At 45.3% G+C, this 12,466-nt stretch overlaps 1 protein-coding gene and 1 non-coding gene across 3 annotated transcripts in view; both read right to left on the bottom strand.

Moving 5' to 3' along the window:
* Window positions 1-12,466, bottom strand: part of LOC134358846 (lysyl oxidase homolog 4-like) — a 116,979-nt gene that overhangs the window by 65,417 nt on the left and 39,096 nt on the right. The gene's annotated exons all lie outside the window — the stretch shown is intronic.
* Window positions 2,473-2,577, bottom strand: LOC134359141 (U6 spliceosomal RNA). The gene has a single exon (XR_010021047.1). It is a non-coding gene; the product is annotated as a U6 spliceosomal RNA (small nuclear RNA).

The following is a 12,466-nucleotide window of genomic DNA, read 5'->3' on the forward strand; positions in this document are numbered from 1 at the left end:
CACCACCCTTCATATCACACACCATCCTCCATATCACACACCACCCTTCATATCACACACCATCCTCCATATCACACACCACCCTCCATATCACACACCATCCTCGATATCACACACCATCCTCCATATCACACACCATCCTCCATATCACACACCACCCTCCATATCACACACCATCCTCGATATCACACACCATCCTCCATATCACACACCATCCTCCATATCACACACCACCCTTCATATCACAAACCATCCTCCTTATCACACACCAACCTCCATATCACACACCACCCTCCATATCACACACCAACCTCGATATCACACACCATCCTCCATATCACACACCAACCTCCATATAACACACCATCCTGACTGAGAAATATATTTCAAAATTAAAATGAGGAACTCAGTGAGTCAGGCATCATCTGCAGAGACACACATCATCTGCAGAGAGACACATCATCTGCAGAGACACACATCATCTGCAGAGAGGCACATCATCTGCAGAGACACACATCATCTGCAGAGAGACCCATATCACCTGCAGAGACACACATCATCTACAGAGACACACATCATCTGCAGAGAGACACACATCATCTGCAGAGAGACCCATATCACCTGCAGAGACACACACATCATCTGCAGAGACACACATCATCTGCAGAGACACACATCATCTGCAGAGAGACACATCATCTGCAGAGACACACATCATCTGCAGAGAGACACATATCATCTGCAGAGAGACACATCATCTGCAGAGACACACATCATCTGCAGAGAGACACATATCATCTGCAGAGAGACACACCTCATCTGCAGAGAGACACATCATCTGCAGAGAGAAACACATCATCTGCAGAGACACACATCATCTGCAGAGACACACCTAATCTACAGAGAGACACATAGTCTGCAGAGAGACACACATCATCTACAGAGAGACACACATCATCTGCAGACACACACATTGTCTGCAGAGACACATCTCATCTGTAGAGTGACACACATCATGTGCAGAGACACATCATCTGCTGAGACACACATCATCTTCAGAGACACACATCATCTGCAGAGAGACACATCATCTGCAGAGAGACACATTGTTTGCAGAGAGACACATCATCTACAGAGAGGATACACATTATCTGGAGACACACACATCATCTGCAGAGACACATCATCTGCAGAGACACACATGATCTGCAGAGACACACATCATCTGCAGAGAGACACCATCTACAGAGACACACATCATCTGCAGAGACACACATCATCTGCAGAGACACATCATCTGCAGAGACACACATGATCTGCAGAGACACACATATTATCTGCAGAGAGACACCATCTACAGAGACACACATCATCTGCAGAGACACACATATTATCTGCAGAGAGACACATCATCTGCAGAGAGACACATATCATCTGCAGAGAGACACACCTCATCTGCAGAGAGAATCACATTATCTGCAGAGAGACACATCATCTGCAGAGAGAAACACATCATCTGCAGAGACACACATCATCTGCAGAGACACACATCATCTGCAGAGACACACATCATCTTCAGAGAGACACATTGTTTGCAGAGAGACACATCATCTACAGAGAGGATACACATCATCTGGAGACACACACATTGTCTGCAGAGACACACCTCATCTGTAGAGAGACACACATCATCTGCAGAGACACACATCACCTGCAGAGACACACATATCATCTGCAGAGAGACACATCATCTACAGAGACACACATCATCTGCAGAGACACATATATCATCTGCAGAGACACACATATCATCTGCAGAGAGACACATCATCTGCAGAGAGACACATATCATCTGCAGCGAGACACATATCATCTGCAGAGAGACACATCATCTACAGAGAGACACATATCATCTGCAGAGACACACATATCATCTGCAGAGAGACACATCATCTGCAGAGAGACACATATCATCTGCAGCGAGACACATATCATCTGCAGAGAGACACATCATCTACAGAGAGACACATATCATCTGCAGAGAGACACATCATCTGCAGAGACACACATCATCTACAGAGACACACATATCATCTACAGAGAGACACATATCATCTGCAGAGAGACACATCATCTACAGAGACACACATCATCTACAGAGACACACATATCATCTGCAGAGAGACACATCATCTGCAGAGAGACGCGCATCATCTGCAGAGACATGTTATCTGCAGAGACACACATCATCTGCAGAGACACGTTATCTGCAGAGACACACATCATCTGCAGAGACACGTTATCTGCAGAGACACACATCATCTGCAGAGAGACACATCATCTGCAGAGAGATGCACACAGTGTGCTGGAGGAATTCAATAGGTATGGCAGCATCTGTGGATGGAAATAAACAGATAATGCTTATTACGCTAGACATTCGACTATGGGTGGATACGCTACCATGCTGCCTTCAAAAATATGGAATACTTCACAAATTTGCGTGTCATCCTTGCATAGGGACTACTCTAGCCTTCTCTGTATCACTCCGATTTTAGTATGTGAACTGCCGGAGCCAGCGAGACAGGAGCTTTCCCTCAGGCCCACAGTGCTGGGCTCCTGCTGTGCCCTCTCGGCTCTGGACTGTAGTCCTGCTGGCGCTGTTCAGGCTAAGAGGTGACAGCCGCAAACTTGTGGTCAAATAAACCTGAGGGATTCCAGATCCCAGCATCTGTGGAATCTCTTGAGGCCCTGGGAATATATCACTATCCTATCGTCATTGCTGGATCTAAATCCTAGATCTCCCTCCCCTGTAGCACTGGAAGGGGGAGGTGTTCCTTCACCATGAAGACTGCAACTCACCACTGCCTCGTCAGGGGTAATTAGTCAGGGCTACACACTAGGTGGCCACTTTATTAGGTATACCTGTACACCTGCTCTTCAATACCTCATCACCCAATCACGTGGCAGCAACTCAATGCATAAAAACATGCTGACATGGTCAAGAGGTTCAGTTGTTGTTGAGATCAGACTTCACAATGGGGAAGAAACGTGATCGACATGACTTTGACTGTGGGATGATTGTTGGTGCCAGATGGGGTGGTTTGAGTATGTCAGAAACTGCTGGTCTCCTGGGAGTTTCACGCACTGCAGTCTCTAGAGTTTACAGAGAATGGTGCAAAAAACATCTAGTGAGCAGCAGTTCTGTGGGTGGTCAGAGGTCAGAGGAGAATGGCCAGACTGGTTCAAGTTGATAGGAAGGTGACAGGAACTCCAATAGTGGTGCATAGAGGGACAACACATTGAAAGTTGAAGTGGAATGGCTACAATAGCAATGAGGCCACATAAATGTATGCTCAGTGGCTGCTTCATTAGGTACAGGAGGTTCCTAATAAAGTGGCCACTGAGTGTGAGTGCTGGCTATCCCAGCAGCCCCCTAATTTCAAGGAGTTTCTGTTCCCTATCTAGTTAGTACACAGAGTTTCCTTTGACTCACCTAGCCCCACCTTCCCAGGCTTGTCCTCCACAGAGCCCGTAACCTTAACCAACCTCTCTGGCAACTGTTCCAGCTACAGGTCACTCACTCCCTGAGACAGATCCCCTCCTGCCTGGTCTGTGTTTGTCCTGGACTGCTGCCCGGCCTCTCCTCTCACCATGGGGAGCTATGAGCAGACACGCGTCAGACTCAGAGCACCGAGCTCCCTGGGTATGGGAGGGGGTGGGTGAGTTACCTCCAAATAAGGGTTACTAAGGTTTACATCAGAATAGGGAGGGTTTACTCATCAGAAAAGCGTGTAGAAGCTGGAATTCCTCAGGAAGAGATGGGAAGAACATCTGATGGGTGTTCAGTGTGAAAGTAGTTTAACTTATGAGGTTTCTTTATAGCATGAACATAAACGTTATGAAAGGAGGAGTGAGAGACAGAGAGAGGTAGAAAACAGACAGACAGACAGAGACAGAGAGAGGGAGAGACAGACAGAAATGGAGAGACAGACAGAGAGAAGGAGAGACAGATAGACAGACAGAGGACAGAGACATAGAGAGAGAGAAAGGGGCTGAGGGAAGGAGGGGTAGAATTGGGACAAGGGTCAAGGGAGAATGATAAAAGCGATGAGGAGGAGCAGTGGGTGAGTGGTAGGAGTGAGATGTGGATGAGATCGAACAGGTGATGTGAAGAGGGGTAAGCAGACTTTAATAACAAGTATGTGTAGTTCACTATATACTGACTTGAGATTCATTTTCTTGCTGACATTTGCAGGTAACAAGAAATACAATAGAATTTACGATAAACTTTACATAAAGACTGACAAACAACCAATTTGCAAAAGAAGACAAATTGTGCAAATTTTAAAGAAACTAATGCTGAGAACTTGTTCTCAAAACTGAGTCTGCAGAATCAATGGAGGTTGTAGAATCAGTTGTGTTCAGAAGGATGAGGAACAGAGAGGTGAGTGGGGATTGAGGAGCAATCGGGGAAGGTGAAGAGCTCGGGCTGGTTTGTCTGTGTACGAGGGTGTCATCTCCGAGCCTGGACAATCACATCAACGTCACCAGGACTACAGTCCTGAGCCAAGCGCGCACAGTAGGAGCCCAGGACTGGAGACCAGTGGGAAGGCTCCTCTGTCACTCACTTCAGCAGCTCATGTACTACAGTTGGAACGACCTTCGCCCTCTGTGCAAGGCTGGCATGCAAAGTCGGGAAGTGTTCCACTTTTCTGAGGTTTGCACGCTAGCGTAGCAGTTGGTGTAATGCTTTACAGCACTGGTGGTCAGTGTACAAGTCCCGATACTGTAGCTAAGGAGATTATATGTTCTTCCCGTGGGTTTCCTCCGGGTGCTCCAGTTTCCTTCCACATTCCAAAGACATTTGGGTTAGGATTAGTAAGTTGTGGACATGCTACGGCCAACATTTGCGGGCTGCCCCCAACACATCCTCGGAATGAGTTAGTCATTGACACATCTCACTGCACGTTTCGATATTTCCATGTGACAAGTAAAGCTGATCTTAATCCTAAACATGAGAAAGTCTGCAGACGCTGGGAATCCAGATTTATTTATTTATTGCGATACAGCCTGGAATCGGCCCTTCAGGCTGAGCCATCCAGCAATCCCACGATTTAACCCTAGCCTAATCAGGGCACAACTTACAATGACCAATTAACCTACCGACAGGTAGGACTGTGGGAGGAAACTGGAGCACCTGGGGGAAACCCACACAGCTTTGCTGCTGTTCTGTCTGTCTTGTTATACGTCATCTGCATGCTGGCCTGCTACGTTGGCACCCAGCAGCATGACAATACTTGTAGGCTGCCCCCAGCACATTCTTGCTCATGCAAATAACTCATTTCACCGTATGTTTAGTCACTGTTCATTTGACTAATAAATCTAATCTAACCTCATCACAGATTCTGTATAAAAACAATATTTTACTCCAGATGCGGTGTGTGTCTGGAACTCATTGACCGAGAGGGTGGGAGTGTCACATTCAGGGTCCGCGCACCTTCGCCAGCGGGTTTTGGAATGGGTTCGTCAATCTCACTCACAAGTATGCACGCTCCACTTAATTAGTGTTTCATTGTAGTGGTATTTAGTCCTTTCTTCTCAATTCAGTCTGATCGAGACTTGACCAAAAGCCTACTTACCATTATGGTTCCAGGAAAGAAAGTTACCATTTAGCCTGAAGCTGCTGAGGAGGGTATTTATTTAGTATTAAGCCACTGCAGCCAAGCTACTGTATCAGCGTTGGCTTTAGTTTGACAGTTCTAGTTAATGGCCCTGCTGGCCTGGCATTGATTGTTTTTCCTTTATTTCTGCACAGTCCCTATTAAAGTCGGTGGAACTGTTGATCTGCTTCAGTGTCCTTCATACTTGGCTCATCCCGTCAGGGAGAGGGAGAGACCTTCCCCACAGTGATCAGCGCTGGTGAGGACACGAAGAGCTGTAAGATGCAGAATTATGGACCCAGTATTAGAAAATGGAGTTCATCTGGGGAGGTCTTTACTGTCCAGCAGAGGCCGGATGGGCCAAATGTGCTCTTGGCCCAGCGGACAAGCATAAGGATGTCGTAGAGTCAGCCAGCTCCATCATGGACACTAGCATCCCCACCATCAAAGACATCTTCTAGATAAGGGTCATCCATCATAAGGGTCCTCACCACCCAGGAGATGCCCTCTTCTCATTACTGCCACCAGGGAGTTGGCACGCGAGCCCGGAGAGCCACACTCAATGATTCAGGAAAAGCTCCTTTTCCTCCACCACCAGCTTTCTGAACGGTCCATGAACCCATGAACACTACCTCATTATTCCTTTCTCTTTGACCCTCTCATTTTGTAATTCATTGTAATTTTATGTCCTTCCTGCAAGTCAGTGATAGTAAGGCTGACTCTGATTCTGAGCATGAGGCCTTTAAAGATGACCTTAATAGGATACCACAAACATACGAACAGCTTCAGCACTTGTTTTCCTTCACATCCACCTCTGTTATTTAAGTGATGTCATCCAAATCATGATAAATATAACCTCTGGGAAGAAGTTATTGCTCCTCTTTAGTTACCGCAATCGTTACAAAATGTTCGAGATATTTGTGCCCACAGCGGTGATGAGGGAAGGGAGGGTACTAAACCACCTGGAAAAATATCGAGAGGTGTTTACGTTTCGGGACGGAGAGTCTGTCGGGGAAGGGACTGATCAACAGTGAAAGGAGTTTTAAATACACATTTATTTACCAACGGCTCAGTAGAGGTTGATATTTCTAGACTATTTCTGGGAACATAGAACAGTACAGGACTCTGCAGGACCTTCAGCCAACAATATTATGCCGACCTTTAAAGCTACTTCATGATCAGTCCAAAGCTTCCTTCCCATATGGCCCTTAACCCTCCATTTTTCTTACATCCATGTGCCAAAGAGCCTCTTAAATGTCCTGAACCTATCAGCCTCTATCACCATCGCCGGCAGGACGTTCCACACACTCAGCACTCTCTGTGTATATAACCTACCTCTGATGTCCCCGCTCTGCTCACCTTGAATGGATGTTCTCTGCTATTAACCTCTGCTGCCCTGGCAAAAAGGTGCTGCCTCTCCACTCTACCCATCCCTCTCAGAATCAGGCCCATCCAGTCCTAATGAAGGGTCTCAGCCCAAAACATTAACTGTTTATTTCTCCCTCTCCCCCACCCCACCATAGGTGCTGCCTGGCTTACTGGGTTCCTCCAGCCTTGTGTGCATGTTGCTCAAGATTTCCAGCATCTGCAGAATGCCTTGTGACCAGTTTTTGTGGAATTATTTGAGGTTCCCCTGTAGCTGACAATGCTATCAAGTAGCACTTCCTCACCGGCAACCTGCTCACCACTGTCCAGCTTTGATAAAGCTGGGACCATATGCCTTTGTGCTGGACGAGATATCACAGAGGGGAAATGGAGATGACTAATCCTTGCTATCAAGGATCTGTGGCATCAGAATCAGGTTTATTATTGCTGATATATGTTGTGAAATTGGTTGGTTTGCAGCAACATGCAGTGTAATATAAAAACATTTACTGCTGCTGTAATCCAACCAATTTCACAACATATATCAGCAATAATAAAACTGATTACTGTAAGTTACGGTACGAAATATAAAGATAAACAAATAATGTAAAAGGAGCACAAAATAGTGAGATAATGCACAATATTTGTTCTTGTTTGTGTGTAGTTTTTCATTGATTTTATTGTATTGTTTTGTTCTGTTGTACATGCCTGTATGAAAATGCATCTCAGTGTGGTGTATGGTAACATATGCATACCTTTTATATACATTTACTTTGAGCATTGTGGAAATATATCTGTAATCCTGAAATCTTTATGAATTTATAACTTTTGTAAAACATAATGTGGCAAAATGGAACCTGTGTGATCCCAGAGTGCTTTGCTGGTTTTTAGATTCATTTGGATGGCAGGCTTGCAAGAGGGGGTGTGATTTACAGCACGGTGTATTTTATGGCACAGAGTGTTTTGACAACCAGAGAAAAACAACATATAGCTGCTGGGGGAAAGTCTCAAAAGAAATGGTCTAATTAAAAACAAATGCAACTCGTTTAAGATGGATGCAGATAAAGAAGGAAGGCAACTAAGGATGAGTGGAGTCTGTAAGTTTATAAAAATTATCTGTTTGAGCTGTAAGGTTGAAGCTACCTATCAATGACTTAATATATGGAGGTAGACTTTTTCCTGCAAGAAATAAAAGTGCTTATAATTTGATCTACTCTGAATTTGTTGTAGTCTGTTACTGAATATTAGAAGACTTATCTGAATGGTGCATGACAATGAGTACTGAAGAGAAGAAAACTTACCACACCAGGTTCAGAAACAGCTACACCCCTGTAATCATTCACTTCTTGATGTGACCTGCACAGCCAGAACCCTACCTCAGCAACAGAACACAATGCATCACCTCCTATACTATCGTGGATGTAGTTGCACTAATATCTTATGACCAGAATTAGGCCATTCGGCCCATTGAGTCTTTCCTATCATTTGACTATGTCAGATTAATTCTCTCCTTCAACCCCATTCTTTTTCCTTTTCCCCATCTTTGATTCCCTTACTAATTAAGTGCGTATCAATCTCCACATTAAATATGTCCTATCAAATATATATTGTTTTGCACAGTCTTTTTATTCTTTTCACTGTCTAGTATAATTTATGTGAGTCATGCCCTGTGTGTTATATACTCTGCTCACTTTATTTGGTGCACCTGTACACCTGCTCATTTATGCAAATATCTAATCAGCCAATCATGTGGCAACAACTCAATGCATAAAACACAAGCGATTCTGCAGATGCTGGAAATCCAGAATAACAGACACAAAATGTTGGAGGAATTGAGCAGGTCAGGCAGCATCTTTGGAAATAAATAGACATTCGACATTTTGAGGGAGGGGCCTTTTTTCAGGAAGGGAAGGAGGAATAAAAAAGATGGGAGAGGGGAAGGGGGACTAGCTAGAAGGTGATAGATGAAGCCAGGTGGGTGGGAAAGGTATAGGGCAGGAGAAGAAGGAATCTGATAGGAGAGAAGAGTGGACCATTGGAGAAAGGGAAGAAGGAGGGATACTAATGGGAGATGGTGTGGATGAGGAGCAGAGGCAAGAGATCAGAATGGAGAATAGAAGAGGGAAAGGGGAGGGGAGGGAAAATTACTGGAAGAAGAAATCGATGTTCATGCTATCAGGTTTGTAAGCTAACTAGTTGGAATATGAGGTGTTGCTCCTCCACCCTGAGCTTGGCCTTAACATGGCACAAGAGGAGGTAATGGACCGACGTGTCGGAATGGGAATTGGGAGAGGAATTAAAACAACTGGCCAGCAGGATATTCTGCTTTTGGCAGGTAGAGCAGAGGTGCTCAACAAAGCTGACCCCAACTTATGTCGGGTCGCACCCATGTAGAGGAGGCAACTTCAGGGTTACTGGGTACATAGACGGCCCCATCAGATTTGCAGGTGAAGTGTACAGGACAATACATAAAGCAACACATAAAAGCATGCAGTCATGGTCACGAGGTTCAGCTGTTGTTCAAGCCAAACTTCAGAATGGAGAAGAAATGTGATCTGAGTGACCTTGACCATGGGATGATTGTTGGTGTCAGATGGGGTGATATGAGTGTCTCGGAAACTGCTAACTACTTGGGATTTTCACACACCACAGTTCACTAGAGTTCACAGGGAACGGTGCGCAAAACCAACAAACATCCAGTGAGCGGCAGTTCTGTGGGCGAAAACACCCGGCCGGTGAGAGAGGTCGGTGGAGAATGGCCAGATTGGTTCAAACTGACAGGAAGGCGACATTACAACAGTGGTGTGCAGAAGACAATCTCTGAGTGCACAAAGTGCTGAATCTTGAAGTGGATGGGCTACAGCAGCAGAAGACCATGAACACACTTTGCTAGTGGCCACTTTATTAGGTACAGGAGATACCTAATACCTAATTGAGTGTGCGTGCGCCCACGATGCTGCTGCAAGCTTTTTGTTGTGCCTGACCCTCACCATTCTGTGAATGTGGTAATAAACTTGACTTTTATTGCATGCGTTGGCCATTGTTCAGCCAGTAATGCATGCAGCAATGCAGCTAAAGTGGCAGCTAAAACCACAAAGTGCAGGGGTCAGTGTCCTGATGAAGGGTCTCGGCCCAAAACGTCAACTGTTTACTCTTTTCCATAGACGCTACCTGGTCTGCTGAGTTCCTCCAGCATTTTGTGTGTATTGCAGCATCTGCAGATTTTCTCTTGTTTGTGACCAGTGCAATAATGACTTAAATATCCCCCTTTCACGATGCGATTCAAGGAGATGGTTTCTCCACCCTTAACCAATCCAGCTCAGGGTTTATTTCCTCCTCCCACCCAAGCAATTCCTGCCACAGCATTCACCCAGAAACAAATGTTTTCCTGGCCGGTGAGATGTCCGAGTTTGATGTCCACACTGCTATGACTGAAAACACCAGAGGCTATAAAAAGTGAGGAAGAAACCACAGCAAACCACGCCCCCAGGAGCAGAGCTCAAAATATCCTGAGTGTTTACAACTTAAATATAAGGAGTGGAAATAAGGGAGAGTGTGGAGGAAGATTCGTAAATACGCTGTGTTTGCTTCTGAAAGGGAGATCGGAAACTGGTGTTTCTGGACTGCTTTCTGGGTCCTTAAGATTCATCAAAACGTGCTTTTGAGAACGACATGCATGTTTTCACCACAGCTGCACGTACATCAGTGAATGCAAAGCCACAGTGATGTTAAATCGTTGTTGAGCTGAATGCCTCAGAGGGTTTGTGAACTGCAGTGCATGAACTCATGTTTTGCCACTGAATCTTCCACCCACCGCATTCCCACTCAGTCAGCTTCTCCACACCTTCCTCAAATCCCGTTACATCTGCCTCCCGACTAACCAGGGGTTCCCACCTTTTTTATACCGCGGACCTCTCCCATTTTCAGGTCAGGTCAGGGCCTTACTTTGCTACAGGTACCACGTAGCCCAGTACTACCTGTCTCGGGTCGGGTTGTGGGCAACTCTGTTCGGTTAACCAGGGAGGAGGGTGTGTAGGCACCCAGCAGGACTAAAAACAAAACCTGTCAAAGGGCGGATGAACTCTTTGTGAGTCAACGGCCACCTATTGTCTGTGTGAGGAGTGGAGCGCCACTCAGTCTTTCGTTTCGCGCCTTGTAAGCCATTGCCCGATGCCGGCCCCCTAGGCCTGAGTCGACGTAGTAGTCTTCCATTAACCAAGGTTACTAACAGTCCTGCAGAATTCAATACCATCAGCAAACATGAAAATATAATATTTCATCCCACCAAGTTAGGAATATAGACCAGCAGGCCTACGGTCTGGCCATACAAGAAGGGTTTGCTCATTCCCACTCTTTACTTTCCATCCAAGAACCAATTCTCAAACACATGTCAGTACGTTATCTCCAATTCCATATGCTGACACATTATAGACCGAACAGCATTATATGAACTTACAAAAAAACCTAGAAAAACTCCAAATACTTTTGGAAGGGTGGAAAAGTAGCCGTTAGCATAATGCTTTACAACACCAGCAATCAGAAAAAATGGGTTCAAATCCTGCAGCACTCTATAAAGAGACTGTACTTTCTCCTGCTGAACACTTGGGTTCCTCCGGGTCCTCCACTTCCCTCCCTCATTCCAAAAGACATATGAGTTAGCGTCAGTAAGCTGTGGGCATGCTCTGTTGGTGCCAGAAGCCTGCTGACACTCAAGGGCTGCCCCTAGCACATCCTCAGACTGTGTTGATCATTGGCGCAATCGATGTATTTCACTGCATGTATCAATCTTTCGATATACATGTGACAAGCAAAGCCATTTTTCTTTATGTGAAATACACCAGCAGTTGTCCTGTTCTGTTGTACTAGCCTCAATCTCAGTGACTAATCAAACTTGACCTCCGCTTCATCAATCCAAGCTGTGGCTGCCCAGTCCTATTACTCTGTGATGTTATTACATCGTCCATTACAGTCTCCACCAGTGCTATCAACACCAGTCGCAGGCTGATTGATCAGTAACACTCACAACACGCTGGAGGAACTCAGCAGATCTATAATTCCTTTCTTTGTCTCTCTCCAAAAGTCATAGGAGCAGAATTAGGCTAGTTGGCCCATCCAGTCTGTTCCACCAATCAATCATGACTGACTTATTTTCCTTGTGCAATACATCATACACTCTCTAGGTTCTTTGTGAAGACAGTCTGATAGCGTCCTGATCGACTTTACCGATCCTGGCTTTATGTTCCAGATTGATTTCACCAAGCTGATTTAAATTCCGCCACTAGATTATTATTCTAAACCACCGAGTTAAAAGCACAGCAATTGAGACGTTGCACTCCCACATCCAATATTAATCACATGCTGTGTCCCACAAGGGAAACAGGTTTTAAAAATAACACAGAATGTGGTGTCCCAACAGGAATTAAAAAATAACACCCAGAACT

Source organism: Mobula hypostoma, chromosome 19 (genome assembly GCF_963921235.1).
Source record: "Mobula hypostoma chromosome 19, sMobHyp1.1, whole genome shotgun sequence".
In the NCBI taxonomy this organism is placed as follows: Eukaryota; Metazoa; Chordata; class Chondrichthyes; order Myliobatiformes; family Myliobatidae; genus Mobula; species Mobula hypostoma.